Genomic DNA, 17,520 nt, shown 5'->3' on the forward strand with positions numbered 1-17,520 from the left:
AAGATCCCAAGGCCGTATGAGCTGAAATAAGTAGTCTTTAGGCCATTTCAGGAGTTAATACTAGATCAGTTACGACAATAAGTAGTAGTTTAATGCGGTTATCAAACCCTATATTGAACAGACTGCAGGAATCTTCTTTACTGGAACAAGTTTAAGCGTAAGTTAAGTGCTCATTAGGAAAGTCACCAAAAATCTTATCAAAAGGTGGCAAAGTCTTTGACCAGTCTGGCTTGTACTAATTTTACATGGCTATAATTCCTCTCTTTATGGATGTTCTTATATACACAAATATGAAATAAAGCATATTCCCCAATGTCATTGGTCTTACCAGACTATATGCATACACCTTCCATTTGCCCGTATATATCTGTAAACCAGAAAATCAAAAAAAGGTGTGTTAAATCCAAACTTAATAAATTGTAGTTAAAATCTCACTTTAGATTCTAGCTGTAATTATACTAGTTTACCACAAAAGGCAAAAATAAAAAAAAAAAAATTGGAGTTCTTGCTAACAAATAGGAAGCAAACCAAATTTTCGTTTAGATATTAGTTTGCGGCTTACAGTGTCTCTTGTCAGCTGACTAGAAATCTTCAGTTGAAAGAAGCCAGTAGGCTAGATTCACGCTTGCAAGTGTTAACAAATTGAGATGACAGTTTGCGCCCTTGGATGCTTGAGGGAGTGCAGTTGCCAGAAACCGAGGTCACCTGCCACATCCTGACACAGAAGTTGCCTCACTGCTTGCACTGTGTAAGTGTACTCTGCTATTTTGGCTATTTTGGAAGTGCCTGTCTTTAGGCAAGGAAGACCATCTCAACTGCACCTCCAGAAGTCTTCCTCATCTTTGGAGCTGGAGTGACTGCCTGCCTCTTGCAGTGAGCGGTCATAAGTGGCTCAGAAATGCTGCTCCTAATTCAGACTGATTTCTTGCTGCTAGAGAAACAGTTACTTTGCCTAATCCAGCATCTCTATATTTGACAAGAAAAAACAACCACATTGTAGAACAGCACAGAAATAAATGCACAGTCCAAGCAAGTGACGAATAGTGTGGCGAGCTGATTCAGGCCTCATACTAAGTTCAGGACTTTGCAGTTTCTAACTGACTAACTTTTCTTAAGCCTTGACTACAAATTTTGCAACTTTTTTTGCCTTGAGTCAAGAAGAGAAAGTCGCTTCACTGATTCATCGTGTTTACAGGTACACCAAATGCTTTCACCTTTTGCCATATTCTAGCAGGTGATAAGAACTGTCCGGAAAGTATGTAACTATCTGTAAATCAGATGCAAATCTAGAGAGGGCAGATGGTTCTGTAGACATATCCCCTCTGTGTTACTACTAATGCAATTTATGTAGTATATCATAAACCCCAGCTTTAGGTAAAAAGGTGCAAAACCTGTTTGTTTTATAAAGTCTGGTAGCAAAGGGCATAGAGCCCTTAATGATTAAAAAGTTCATGAATACACAGTTTACTTAGTTGCTTTTGTTTGAAAGGTTATGGTTACAGAGATCATCTGCGTAGTCTGTGAATTCCTTTTTAGTGAGGGCTGACTTGGTTAGCACACAAAAGACTGACTGTTCAGTTCCAGTAAAACAGTATTCACACAAGTCCTGTTCCCTTACACGGAGATTAAGAAACAGGCTTGGTGGCTCAAGAATTTAGTAGGTAATTAAAACCCACTATGGACTAAATATCTAACAGACCGAAAGACAAAATACACAAGATTGTAAATAAACTCATTTTAAAGAGGTTAATAAATTGGTTACAGAACACAGAAACTTGGAAATATATTATATATACTAATCAACTAGTCTTCAAAGATAATCATAATCCATAACCACATAAGTAGGCGCATTTGTACATTTTGCTCACTGACTTTTTTTGGTCAATAAATTAAATAATCTTTTAGTATTAGAAGTAGTAGAATCAGTAGCAATAAATTCTTGCAAACTCAGAGCATAGGTCTTATGCTAAAAGTACAGGGATTGTTATCCTGCCTGTGCTTCAGAACAGCCTGACAAAGTAAAAACGAGCTTTTTTGAAGAGCTTTGCGAAAGTCGGGACTGTTTTTTCACAGGAGACAGCGCCACATGCTGGTATTGTGAGGTGAGAAATACTGGGCGTTGTGTCGATTTGTTTCTGTTTAATGAGTTGGTTTTAATCGATTTTAAATTAAACTGACTGCATCTTAAGTAATTACTTCTTATTCCAAAGGAATTGCCAACATCAGGTTCTAATTTCAGGTAAACAGGTAAAAGAGATGTTGTTTATGTTAAAAAATATTTATTGCTTTCATATAAACGGCTGCATTCTAGCTCACTGATTTAGTTTATTATATTAAATCACCCTAATGTACCATTCTTTACTCAATTCTCTTCGGTTTTAACTATGTTATGTCAAAAATTATTATAAGTCTGTGTACAACATAGTCCGCCAAAGCCCCTTTGGGAACTCAGCTTGCTGGGGTGTCTCTCTGGAGTGCCTGCGTACTAATGCAGGCAGTACGGGGAATAAACACGGTGAGTCAGAGACCTGTCAGGGCTGCAAGTTTGTGGGGATCACAGAGATGTGGTGGGTTGGCTCCCGTGACGGGAGTGTTGCAATGGAAGGATACAGGCTCTTTAGGAAGGACAGGATGGGGAGACGAGGAGAGAGGGAGTTGGGCTTTATGTGAGAGACCAGCTGGAGTGCACAGAGCTCTGCCTGGGCACGGATGAGGAGTCAACTGAGTACTTAAGTGTCAAGATTAAAGAGAGGACAGATAAAGGTGACACTGTTGTGGGTGTCTGCTATAGGACACCTGACCAGGAAGAACAAGTGGATGATGCCCTCTACAGACAGATGGGATCAGCCTCATGTTCACAGGTCCTGGTTTTCACGAAGGACTTCAGCCACCTTGATATTGGCTGGATGACACAGCAGGGCATAAGCAACCCAGGAGGTTCCTGGAGTGCATTGTTGATAACTTCCTTTTCCAAGTGATAGAGGAGCCAACAAAGAGAGGTGATCTGCTGGACTTCATGCCAACTAGCTGGGGTGCATTGAGGATGTGAAGATCAAAGGTGGAGTACAGAATCCTGAGGACAGGGAGGAGGGTGAAAAACAAACTCACAACCCTGGACTTCAGGTGAGCAGTTTGCTCTTGCTGCAAAGGTGGCTAACGGTATCCTGGTCTTCATCAGGCAAAGTATTGGCATCAGGGCAAAGGAGATGATCTTTCCCCACTGTTCAACACTGGTGAGGCCACCTATGGAGTACTGTGTCTAGTTCAGGGGCACCTCAGTACCAGAGAAACAAGGACATACTGGAGAGAGTCCAGTGAAGGGCCCTGAAGATGGTGAAGGAACTGGAGCATCTCTCCTATGAAGAAAGGCTGAGACTGCTCAGCCTGGAGAGGAGAAGGCTGAGGAGCATGTCTCATTGATTAATAGAAATATCTGAAGGGAGGGTGTGAAGATGGAGCCAGGCTCTTTTCAGTGGTGCCCAGTGACAGGAGCAAAGGCAATGGGTACAAATTGAAACTGAGAGTGTTGCCTCTGAACATCAGGAAACACTTTTTTACCGTGAGGGTGACTAAGCACTGGTACAGGTTGCCCAGAGAGGTTGTGGAGTCTCCATCCTTGGAGGTGTTCAAAAGTTGTCTGGACTTGGTCCTGTGCAACTGGCTGTAGGTGTCCCTGCTTGAGCAGGAGCGTTGAACCAGATGACTTCCAGTGGTCCCTTCCAATGACAACTATTCTGTAATTTGGACAATACAATAATTTCAATAAACAAACGTATTTTGATTTCCATAATAATAATAATAATGATAGAAAATCTTTACCTTAAGCGTTTCCTTTGAAAACCAATCACTTGCCATAATTTTAATTGAAGTCTGCAAGTGTTTTTTCAGAAGCACTTACTTAATGCTGTATTGCAACTTATATTTGCACAATATTAGCCTTTTGGAGAGCAGTAGTTGGTTTGTTTTGTTAGTGAATTCATGGTCAGGGATTAAAGCGATTATTACATGCCTCACCTACACTGCATGTTTAGTTGACTAGTATTCAGGACATGCAGGTAATATGTATGAGATATACAATAATTTAGATGTAATATTAGATATATTTTAAATCTATTTTAGCTGTACTTATAGATTTACAAACCTCTGAGAAATGGCTGTGATTTCTTGTGATTTCTGGATTGTGATTTCCTGCTAGCAGCAGTTCACCAGAGCAACTGCAATAACTAGAACTCCGCTAGATACTGGTCTTTAATTTTCTGTCTGAGATTTCAATCCAGCCTGTGTCTGCCGTAGTTTGCTGCTGCTCAAGGGAAGCTGAAAGAATTTACCACAGAAAATGAAGTAATTTTGAAAGATGCTTCCACAAAGTAATTTCTTTCTGCAAGTAAAACAATGGAAGCCAGAACTGACATTGAAAGAAGAATGCTTTTGTGCCAGAAATTATGCCATCTCTGGACAAACCCTCATGCCTGTGAATGGGAGGATGAAACAGACTTTCTTATGGCTTTGCCCATTCCTTCAAGGACCAAATACAACTCTGTTCCTGTGGTAAGGGCCACATAGTAGCTCTTTTTTTTTTTTCCCTGGGCTGTTATAGGTGACCCATAGTGTTACTTCCACATGGGATGCCTGAAGTTAATGACCTTCTCAAATTCCTTTTGAGGAATAGGACTTTGCATCATCCTAACTCAAACCTGTGAGTAAAATCCAGAAATCTATCTCTGTGTCTCATATAGGCTGGGAAGGGACCCTTTGCCCTGCTGCTGACAAATGAAAATTTGCTATTATATCAAGAGCAGAGAAAAAAATTCACAGCGTTTAGGATGGAAAATAATAAGAGTTTAGCTGCATGAATGGATACAAAGGGCTGAATGTTAAAGACATTATGCCAAAGAATGCAGATTAAAAAAACCCCCTGATTTTCAAGATGTGGAGATCAAAGCCTTAGAATCAAAGATGGTATCCAAATGATACTCCTGAATGAGGTTTCGTCCAGAATACAAAAGAAAGGAGACAAAACAAGATAAATTATGAACATACTGAACTTGAGACACCCATAAAGAAAGATCAGAGGCAAACAATGCTATTAACTGAATAAACATACTTATTTCCTCTCAGAGACTCTCATCTTCTTGAGGGTCACATAGAATAGGGCAAAGCCAAGGCCTCACTTGCTCCAAATCTGTGTCTTCAACTAGTTTGCGAAAATAAGTTTTCCAATAAAAATATATCTTACTGGCATGTTCCCAGCTGCCTCTTGTCACTCCAGTCATTTGGTCTGATTTCTTGTTTCAAACAGACCATAGTTCTTTGTCTTGTGTTTTGTATATCCCATACTTCTGATTGAACTAGAGCATGTTTTTAAACAGACACATGCTCTTTATATCAGGAGAGAAAACAATGTAGAAATCAACACATCTTTGGGGAAGTTGTTGTTGTTGTTGTTGTCCTACTTTAAAAATCTATACTTTATTTCTAGCCTGACTGCAGTGTTTATTAATGTTTAGGTATTGAACTTTTTTCCACCTTTTGGATTGATGAAGACTGTCTTTCATGTTGAAATCCACCTGCAGATAGATTGAAATCCATCTGAAGATAAATCTCCGATATAAGAGGAGGTTACTTGCAGACCAAGATTAACTTCCCTTATAAATTAACCAGACTGAGATTTCTTTGTGAAGTTTTGCTGTATTGCAGTTTTTGTAAACCCTGTAAAACTTTTTTTTGTTCTGAAACTTTCCAACCTTGAGGTGTATATCTTAGGACTGGACATGTTATTCTAGTAATGGTGTCAATTAATACCATACAGATGTAATATGATCTCTATAATTTGTTTTATTTATCTTCACCTCACATTGTTAAGAGCTATATTAGTCTTAGTCAGTGTATTACACTGGGAGCTCATGTTCAGTTGGTTACTCACCAGACCTCAAAGGCTTTCACAGATACAAGCTTTCCAAGAAATTTTTTTTTGTCCTATGAGTGTGACCTACTTTCTGTGTTCCTAGATGTACAATCCTGCGTATGGCAGCATTAAAATGCATAATGTTTAAAAATGAATTCAGATTACAGATTGATTCATAATTCTCTATATATTATTTATCATTTAAGTCAATAATCATGTAATATGAAAATGTCATAAGAAGTTACTTTATTTGTTTATACATTGCCAATATGAAATCTAAATAACACTGAGTCAAGAACAGACAGCACTGACCTCATTAATTTCTGTTATGGTTTCCCATTTGCAATTTGGTTTGGAGATGGTATAGTTATCAAGTTTTTTTTGCAATCTGGATAACACAAATGTTTTACATTAAGTATTGCTGAATGTCAAATTTTAGTTAGAAAGTCACATAATAATAAGCCAAGTGACACGCTTTTGACATTGTCTTTGCCAATCGGATTTGTAATCGCCTCAAAACATAATGTCAGATTTGCTTTGTATATGTGTATGAAAAGTGTTTTCATGCATTTATAAATTTCGTTTGCTGCCATACTTGCCATTGTTGCTTTTGTCAAGGAGAGGGAGGCCTATCAAGGTGAAGGCCCTCTTGGGCTAGGCTGTACAAAGCCTCAACCAATGTGTGCAGAATCCGAAAGGAATATGTGACACAATTGTAATAATTCTTTTTAATTAGCCTCAGTCTTAAGCAACTATCCAGCCTGTTACACATCACATATCAGTTCTTCTCAACTCACATCACTGCATAATTTTAATATTTTATCATATATTCTTTAAGATTTATTTGAAAAGTATTTAAGAAAAGAACATTCAGGATGACAGAACTACAACACAATTAACTGATCGTTTATAAACATGTGTAGCTAATAACTACGAAGTCTTAATATTCCTGTTTAATGTCTATAATAACTGTTTTGTACAAAAAAAGCTAAAGGTAAGGCATGGTATACAAAAACATTGTGTTCCCTTGAATTAAGCTGAAAGCTTTTGATGTGCTTGAGCAGTTGTTGTTTGTGCACTGTGTCCTTCAACCTAAAATAACACTGTAAGTGATAGAATGAAAAATGACAACAATTAAGAAGAAGCTGAACCTGCAAATTTGTTTTTATGGATTTTCCTGCTCTGTGTTGCAAATCTTAAGATTTAAAATACAGAATAATTCAGACTTCTATTGTTCACAGTTCTCTCCTCAAGGTTAATTAATTTCGAAATCAATAGAATGGAAATCCATAGCAATGTATTTGCCTTTATCCCAAATCTTTTATTAATTGTACTGAAAATGGTAAAGTATGTACCCATGCTTTTGCATGTGTAGACAGATACGTGTGGAAACTCATGAGAGTAGTGAAAGACCCCACATAAATTGCTTTGACTCTGTTCACTTGACAATAAATTTTCAAAAGGTGCTGTTCCTTGTGCTGCTCAGAAGAACAGAGAGGCTGGCGACATTTATGTTGCTCCCTGCGATACCAAAGTGTAGGAGCATGTGACCAACCAGACCACACAAATGGGGATATCAGTACTAAATCCAGTTTCCTATGTCTGCAGATATGATGTCTTTATAATAAAATACTTCAGTGAACTGTGCCAGTCCGTCAGTCCTCAGCATGTACGGGTGCCTGGGATTCTTTCTTTTCAGGTGCAATTCTTGTTGTTTTTCATGAGGTTCCCGTTGGCCCCTTCCTCCAGCCTGCCTGGGTCCCTTTGGATGGCAGCCCAGCTCTCCAGCATATTTACTGTTCTCCCTAATTTGAAGTCATCTGCAAACTTGGCAAGAGTGCACCCTGTTACCACCTCCAGATCACTGATAAAGATATTAAACCTAAGAGGTCCAAGTGCAGATTCCTGTGGTATCCACTCGTCACAGGCATCCACACAGAGTGCTACCCACCAGCCATCACTCTCTGACCCTGCCCACCCAACTAGCTTTTTGCCATGTAGTCGTCCAGCCATCCAGACCGTGATGGTCTAATTTGGCTAAAAGAAGTAATTATGGCTTAGCTAGACAAGCAAAATGTGTCTGTCAAAATGGTGACTAACCTATTCCCTGCACTAGTAAACAGAAATCCTTCCGATTGCCTCCAAGGCTAATGTTCAACTGTGTATCTTAAGCAGTATAGTCGGTTTGTCTGATTTGTCTTTGCAAATGTCACTGAGCAGATGAATTTTGGCAACTTGCCCAGTATCAGTTTATGTATTTATGATATTGGCTACTCATCAGGCCTTCAGTAGCAAGAACTAGTAGTTATAGGAAATGCCCATTTTCTCTTGGCTAAGAGAAAAAAATATTTTTTTCACAAAAACTTTGAAAATTTAGTTCAGAGTTTGAAGCAGTTGGAACTTAATAGTGAAACAGTGATGGTGGCTTTCCCAAAATATACATTCCAATGTACTTAACTTTCTGTGCACAGCTGATGCCACTATGTACACAAGTTAAATAGGGAGCCCAAATAGTTATTTACAGTCAACTGAACTGATCAGAGTTCTTTCATCTAAATGTACGTCATTGAAAGCATGTTTTGGAAATGTTTTTAAGATATTTAATTTTAATTAAAATTCTTTCGGGTAAAGAATGCTTTGAAAAGAAAGATGCAGTTTGATACTTACATTAAAGCATCTCCTGTTTGTGTTTGTAATGAAGCCTTTTGTTACAGGGAAAAAAAAAAAAGAATGGTGTTCCAAATATGCCAAAATCAGTTGTTGGTATTGATTTTAAGAGTAATTAAATATTTCGGTATTTTTTGTTACTGTCACATGCCAGTAGCAGTGCTATAGGTGCATATGCTGATGATTTTATGCCATGAACTAATAAATATAAAGAACCACATAATATCCATTTTACAAATCTACCAAATCAACGACAACAAGAACAACAAAAAGATTCTTAGAGGGGTTTTTGGTTTTTTTGGTTGGTTGGTTTTGTTTGTTTGTTTTCTATTTCAACTAAGCAAAAATCACCCAAAAGTGATATGTTTTCCACATTTATGTTTCCAGGAGACTTTTTTAAAGTTTAGTTTTAGTTCCAAATCAGAATGAAACCTTTTTTAGAAGTGATGCATTTTCAATTTGAATTAGAACGCCAAGAATTTAAAAGGTCTGTCCTCAGTCTTATCAAAAGCTGTTTAGTAGTTTTAAAATCTAGAAAAAAGGGTCTATGTCTCTCATGTATTGGTGATCTGTAGCAAGATATGTACCTTGAGATAATGTTTACTTTTTGTGCTACTCTTTAAACTTCTCTAATTTAATTGAGAGGTTGGACTGATCCTAAACTGGTCTTGATTTTGAGCTGTTCTCTGTACACCTTTTCCCATTTGGATCATGTTCATTCACCCTAGCAGAAAATATCGTTCCTCCCACCCTCACCAAAACAAAAAAAATCACAGTTTTAAAGTTTGTCACCCCAATGGTGAATACTTGTGTTGTTTTACGTAATGACCTTTACCGGAAATACCATTTTTCTTGACTTCCTCAAGTCATTTATGTAGCTTTCACACTTATATAATGCTCAGCCTTGTTTAATAATGCCTGCCTGATCATCTGTATTGGCGTGAAGACTTTGAAAGAAGAAAGATAATGTTCTTGTCAAATCTTTTATCCCTACCAAAATTCTGTGGTTGTCATGGTAACTTTGTCAGGGGGGAGGGGGAAGGCAGATTGTGGCTTTTTTACAAGATAGCATTTAATGGCCATTAAAAAAAAATAATAAGAATATACTGTATTTATTTTTTTTTGCTCCGTAAGGCAGGATACAAAGACTGGTACTTAATTTTTAAAAATTAAAAAAAATAATATTTCCTGTTTATTAGAAATGACATCAAGTCTTCTTTTTCACTTCAGTCCTCCTAGCCTGGTGCATTTCTGACAAAATAACAAAACTGAATTCAAACCGTGCTTTTTAACAGCACTAAACCCCTTCATGAACACTATCATTTTTGAAAACTCTTTAATTATGGAATTTGCCCACCTCCGTTTTTGTCTCATCATCACAAGGGTGAGATTGTTCACTCTCCTAAAATGAGATTTCATGACTTTGAGGAAGCAAGGTCATATCTTAGTGACAAATAACATTGTTATAAAGTGCTGCATAACAGTTTAAAAGACTTTAACCATCCTAAAAGACCATTGATTTTACTAAAGATTTTTTTATCAGAATTGAGCAAATTACCCCAAATAACCTAATTCACCTATTATTTAAAAATAAACCTAGTGAATGTGAAAATGAGTGGTAGAGATCAGAGTATAAAAGCAAAAGGTTTCTTCTCCCACATGAAGAAATATTTTTATTTTAAAATAATCAAATGGGAGTAAGATACACATACACGTACAACCATACCATTTTATTCTATATTGCCCAAGTCTCCCCATCTCCAAAAACTTCTTGGAAATGGACAGATGAAAATCTGTGCAACTGCTAAATTATGGTACTGTTTCGTCACAATTGAAGAAAGTCTTCAAGAGTCATATTCAGAGTATTTTGAATATGCTTTCATTTTGAAATACAAGAAACTGTAGGGAGGCTGTCCTAAATACATAGGAACTTGAGCTGTATGGTCCTTAGGTGCCATGAGAAACATGGACCAGTGTAGCCCAAAACTGTCTATGAGGCTAGAATTTTGAATGAGACACTGATATGTCTACTTTGCCAAATATTGGATTGCTCTTTTATACTAATTTCCTGCACCAAACTGGAGATATTTAATCAGTTGTATTTTGCATGTTGCTTCCTGCTAAACCCAGGAGGATTCAGTCCTGATGTGACAAAGATATGCACTTCTATGACTGAATCTGAGAAGTCAACCAGTCTCTTGGAATACAGTATTTCTGCCATTCTTGTGATACATTTGTGTAAAGATTTGGGTGAAGGATCCAGCTCTTTGAAAATCGGGGTATATATATTTCTAGTCGAAGAAGACAGCTTCATCTTCATGCTTTTTGAGCACCACCTGAGGAAGAAATACTGTGGAAAACTTAAGTGGGACTCGATCACATAACTAAATATCTGAACATGATGTACAACTAAATATCTGAACATGATGTACACATGAAATGGGCCCAATTAATTGTCAGGATAATTTAGATTTTTAATTGTAATTCCTGTTTTGGAATGCTTGAACTTGTGTTTTTAATACCATTGGGTTTAGATGGGGCTTTATGGCACATCATGTATTAATATCTAAAATGCCTTTGTTCAGTAGTTGTCCTGTATCTTCAGTAACTACTTTTTAATAGAAATTATAAGACATGGATGTAATATAAAGTACGTGACAACATAAGAGTCACATTATAAAAGAGCCTTCTGCAGAAAACAGCCTTGAATCTAATGATCCCCAGCTGATCCAGTTTAAATGAAACAGTAGGCTAAACAAAAGTATGTCTGTAGGTCAGGATTTTGATTTTGAAAGGGCAAACTTTGAGAAATTATGAGAACCAATTAGGGATAATGACTGGATTGAGAGTTTAAGGATTTTAATATAGAAGACCCATGGACATTAATGCAAAAGAACTAACTCTAGAATTTGCAGGCTAAGCAAAGAAGAAAAGGTTGCAAACAGCATCCCAGGACTCTTAGAGTAAAATTCCCTTCAAAATTGTAGTGGACATAAAAAGAGAAATTGGTTAAAAGAAAAAAAAGGGATTGATTGTATTTGGTGATAGAAAGAGTAGGGGTAGAATAATAAGGTAAATATAAAGCCTTGCAAAAGATATTTAAATACATTAAACAGTACTTTTAATCAGAATTTTTAAAAAATCATAAAAAAGAATGACAAAATAAATCTCATTATAAGAAGGTGGAGGTAGTACTAAAGTGCAAGATTCTGCTAGTGTAGCTCTAAAACAACATTCACGTTGTGCTTCAATTTTCAATAGAGCTGATGATACAGAACACCAGCCACTGGGTCTCAGTCTTCTGTTGACCAGCCATGTGGCCTGTGCAGTTACATGCTGCAAGGCCTCCTCTTGCCACGTCATCTGGCATGCATAAAAGAGAGTAGAGCTAAGAATTCCCGTGCATCCTGAAATGATGTTATTATCTGCATATCTGTTTAAAATTTCTGTATCACAGGAAGAATCTGCAGAAATGGAACAAAAATATTAATTTAATCTGTTTTGTTTGCTGCAATCCTTACATTTATCGGTATATTTCTTTGAACCCGTATTGGTTTTATCATTTTCAACTTACCATAGTATTTATCAACAATAAGTGGATTTCAAGTATGGATATTTTAGAATTCCATCTTATCTTTAGAAAAAAGCTTCCAAATTAGATTATTTGGATTTACCCTAGATAACTGAAAGCAGGTCTGTTCAAGAAAGACCAGTTTTCTATACATTTATTCTTAAATGATTACTTTTATGGAGAATAATATTCCGCTGTAAATTTCTTGTATTGTACAGAAGAGAACAAGTTTCCTCCTCTATGGAGGACTTCTGCATGAAATTTACCAGCACAGTATAGTTTTGCTCAACCCACTGAGAATACATAAAAGGTTCATATAAGTTGTATTTGAAGAAGAAATTAGGAGCTGTAATCATTGTGTAACGCGCAAGGCCACATCACAGAGGCACCATCTGCACTTCACTAAGGGCTTGTTCCAGCCTGTGCTAAAGCCCAAATGTGTCCCCAGAACTAGTAAAATGAGGAAGCTTAATTCAGTTTTCCTTGGTCCCCTGTCTTTAGTTTTTCTGAAAAGACGAACTATTATAGTATTTGCATGTAGCTGATTTTCTCACTAATTTTATTGGGTAAGTTTTTATAGTCTGAACAAAATATTGCTGCTAATGGGTGTATGGTTTTACACATATCAATAAGAAAAAATAACCTGTGCATTGTAGCCACTTCTTGTCATTGTCAGCATTATCCCTTATCTGGAGGTTGCTGTGCTGGATAGTTTAAAACCAGCTATGCCAACTCTAAATAGAATTTCTAAAACCCTCAGCAGTAACATTCTCTAGATTATTCAGAAACATTGAATAATATTTCTGATTTGTACTTCGCACCTTACAAGATCTTTTCACCTTGTTCAGGGTACATAATAAGCATTAGACGATCTGAATTGCCAGAGGACTTAAAACCTGATGCTCTTTGAAGTCTCTGTGTATTGTGAAGCAGGGTATATTAGCCCATGTGAGATTTATTCCCAATATAAGAGTAATGAATTTAATATAAGAGCTGGCTGAATGCAGACATAGTTTTGGAGTTAATATCCCAGAAGCTGGAAAAGAAGCTGGGGCTTTACTGTGTTTCACAAAGTACTTCTGTGTGTCCTAGAGATTCTTCTTTGCATGTTTTTTCTGCACTGCAGGAAAGTTTTTTTCTCTACTCTCTTATTTCTTTCCTCCTTTCTCTTCCCATCCATCCATTTCAAGCACTAAGTAGACATTTCGGACATTAGCTTCTAGACTTTCAATACCCATTGAACCAAGAAGGAAATATTTCTCTCGTTCACTCCAAGGGGTTGTTGTTGTTATTCAGCTCAAACAAGACCAGGATTACCCCAGATATTTAGGGCAAAATTGTGGACATCAAAGCCTATTAAATTTAGTGAAAATTTATAATCTAAAATACTTTCTTAGAGCTTATTCTTCTTTGTTACCTTCTCTGGTAGGAGTAGTGCTACTTGCCACATAGCTGAAGAAAAAACATGACTTTCCCTGTACAAATTTGCTTGGCATTTATCAACACTAGTATTCCATACTTCTGTTTCCCTTTTGCTAGTCATTCTCAAGAAAACAGTTTGATCCATCCTTGGAACAAACTAATTAAAACTAGGATATTCTTTTATATATATCCCGTAAGTATGAATGCATACATAGTACTTGAATACAAGTGCATGTGTGTGTTTATGTATGTGTTTTAGCCTTGCAAGATAATTTATTCATTTCCAAATCAGAAAAAAAAATGTTTTACCATATGAATGCTTGCCAGATTCTACTCATTCTCAAGATTTGTATTTTTGCAGATTTGCCATCCTTGGTACCACCAGACCATTTTCCATTACGTAATTCTCAAGTGCTTTGTAGCATTCTGATTATAAAGAGTTCTCACTCCTGCTCACATACAGCAATTTTCTTTTTTTTTTTTTTCATTTAATAATCTAGTTAAGGAAATGAGTATTTATTTGGGAGGATGAAATCAAGAGTGGCAAGAGTCACAGGCCTGTGACAATGAGTTAGAAACACATACTTTGTTAAAAAAATGCTGTTAAAAAAAAGGCAAATCCAGTGGAATATAGTCAGAGACTTCACAAACTTAGATTTTCTAGTGTAAACATGGACAAGTCTCATAACTATCCTGTGCTTCGTTTCCACATCTTCAAAAAGGAGCCAATGGCTCTTCCTATTCCACAGAAGCTATGTGATGAAAATCTATCCAAGGAAGAGTGATATTCATTTACTTATCTGTTTAATATGTGGTCAGATTACTCACACTTAAAGAATGCTGAGTTCCTTATAGTAACCATACAGATGAAGTGGGGGACAGTTAGTCAGGTAGAGATATGTTCGCAGTGTCAGTTAAGTGCCCAATACTAAAGCAATTATCTCTACAAAAATCATATCCTGTAGAGCATATAGAAGATAAACATTTAAATGTGTTTCAATATCTTGTTTACTTATAATGCTGAGGGAGGCAATGTGCCTTTCCATGCACACCTTCCTGAAAATTCAACTGAAAATACCAACTGTTATCTGCAGTCTTGAGAAAATCTATTTAATATGTGATTTTTTTTGAACAGGAAAAAGTTGTGGATGACATTTTCAGCCAGGAGCTCTACTCCTTTTAATCATACCTACGTCCTTGCAGAAAAATATCGACATCTCTGGAAACGTCTTTTTGCAGAGTACTTTCTTCTATAAATAACCCTATTGAAGTCAGGAGGGTACTAGTAGACTAAACCACTGTCTATCACAGAATCAGAGACAAACAGGCTGAAAGAGATACCAGGAGGTCACCTACTCTGTGCTTTTGCCTGCAGGCAAAATCAACTGTACCTGTCAACTCTGATAGATGTTCACCTAACCTGTCCTTAGAGATTTCCAATGACTGAAACTACAAAAGCACTTCAGGCAATCTATTCTGGTGTGTCATGATCCATGTCGTTAGAAAATTTTACTTAATACCTATCTTAAATCTTCCTGGCTGTAATTCAAGCCCATTAATTCTTTTCCCATCCTCTCTAGGCATGGAGAACAGATTATTTCTTTCTTCATTCCAGAAGCGTTTTACATACTTGCAGATTATAACGATGCCATCCTCTTTTTCTGTTTTTCCTGAAGCATCCCTATTAATACACTTTTTTAGTGCTTCCTCCCTGAGGTATTTTCTTCATTGTTCTTTTCAGTTAGACCAACTGATAACCCTACTTGGGAAAAATAGATCTTTTCCAACTTGCTTAATCTTCGGAGATGGCCTTAGTAAGACTGAAAACATGAGTTTTTGTTAGATAAACCTGATTTATAATATATAGGGCAAACGTGAGAAAATGATAATTTTTAGCAAGTATTAAAAAGGAAAACATGTGATCACAACATTGCAAGTTTTGTCATTACCTGACATGCAGGCTAGATGACAGACACAAAAGTTCTTTCTTTTAGCCTAACATCTGAATGACGTAAGTATTCAAGGGGAGGAGTATTTAGAATATACCAGAAAAAAAAGTGGTAATATAGCCATTTATTTAGAAGCATAAGGAAGATATACTCTGATAAGAAGTTCTAAAATGACCAAAAAGTAATAATTTATTGTGGCGGCCGTAGATAAATGTTACACACTTTTAAGGAAGTTTTATACCACTCTGCGTATGCTTTGACAAAGACTAGAGTCACAAAAAGTCTTAGTTACTCAACTTCCAAGTTTGGCAACAAGAACATTTTGATGTCTTGAGACACATTAATCATTGTTAGATATCACCAATCCTGCACAGACTTAAGTTCTTGACAGCAGAATTGCACAAAATATCCTTTCATCTAATGTTTTGAAAGTTTGGGTGCCTTAATTCTGGGAAGTTTCTTAAAGTAGTAATTTTTTGATTTATCTTATTTGAGAGCTGCTTAGGCCAGCATACCTATATCTGAAATGTATATTGGATATTCAGTACAATCACTTAATATCTGGTGTTGAATTTTCTCTATAAAGGAATTAAATATTCGTGTGGCCAAAGAAGAAATCATGGAGGTTTAAGTGGTATAGTTAAGTGATGAGGCCATTTCTTTAGTATTTGGAAGAGACAGATGAAACTTTCTGCTGCAGTTAACAGTTCATCATTTATACAAAATACCACAGATCCAGGAGAAAACAAAGAGAAAATCCAGTAGATTAGTGACTGGAGTGGTCTTTCAGGATTTAAACAATCTGGATTCTAGTCTTTGCTTCAAACAAGTTTTAAAAATAGTTTTTAAAATAATAAATAATAAATAGTTTTAAAATAGATTTCTTACCTTCAAGTACCACCGTGAGTCTGAGATGCAACAACTGGGTTTTAGGCACCTCATACATGAGGTCCAGGTAGAGTTAGCTACCACAATACGAAATTCAGAGCTGTCAGCATACTGTAGGTAGATACCTGAGTTTGCCAGTAATGAATGCTGAACACAGAATATGTTTTACACGTCAGGGATTTTGATGGCTAACATCAAAACCCACTTCTTCCCTCCAAAAAGGTTTGTATCATATAGCTTAGGATGAGCAGACCTTCTCTCCTGTGGAAGGCTCTTTTGTACAAAAGCATCCATGATTTTGAGGCTGAAGAAAAAACAAGGTCACCAAGTCTTTGAATTGGGCATTCAAGAGAAAAGAGTCTTGGATTCAGAACAGTATATCTATTTCACAATCAGTTGAGGAGAGCAGGTGAGAGTGAAAAGGTGTAGCTGTCCAGAAGGAGTGTCCCAATACCAGGCTAAGTTATTTTGTTCTATATCTCTGTCAAATAGAAAACTGACGTATTCTTTGGCAAGTGGTGTATTTTCAATAGGAGGCATGGAGAGCCCCTGTCCCACAACAGTTTATACCAGGTTATGCTGCTTATCTGTCCTCCCCAACAAAAGGTGTGGAAATGTGTTTCGAACTTCTTCAGCTGAGCTGATGCTTGAGTTACTGCCAAGGTCATGGAACAAATAAAACACACTACTTGTTCATCTGCAGGAACCTAAGTTCCACCTGCTCCCACAATAGATCAACAAATATTTTTCTGGGACAGCACTTTGCCCTCAATAATCTTTCATATAGTTGGAGCCACACTAAATTATGACAGGAATCTGGCATTTGTACATGTTTTAAATAAGGGATGTAAGGCCATCCTTCCAATGTTAGTGTGTATTGGGTGTGGGTTGCAAGGTTTTGGTAGTAGGAAGGGAGCTACAGGGGTGGCCTCTGTGAGAAGAGACCAGGGGCTCACCTGTGCTGGATACACCTGTTGCCAGCTGGCTCCACAGTGTGCTTACCAGGGGACACAGCTGAGACATTAGTCAAGCTGGTAGTTCCTCTGGGAAATCGTGTTTAAGGAAGAACAAAACACTGCCCAACAGTGAGGAAATAAACCATAAGAAATGGTCCTGCA

The sequence above is a fragment of the Caloenas nicobarica genome, chromosome 1 (genome assembly GCF_036013445.1).
Source record: "Caloenas nicobarica isolate bCalNic1 chromosome 1, bCalNic1.hap1, whole genome shotgun sequence".
NCBI classification, from domain to species: domain Eukaryota; kingdom Metazoa; phylum Chordata; class Aves; order Columbiformes; family Columbidae; genus Caloenas; species Caloenas nicobarica.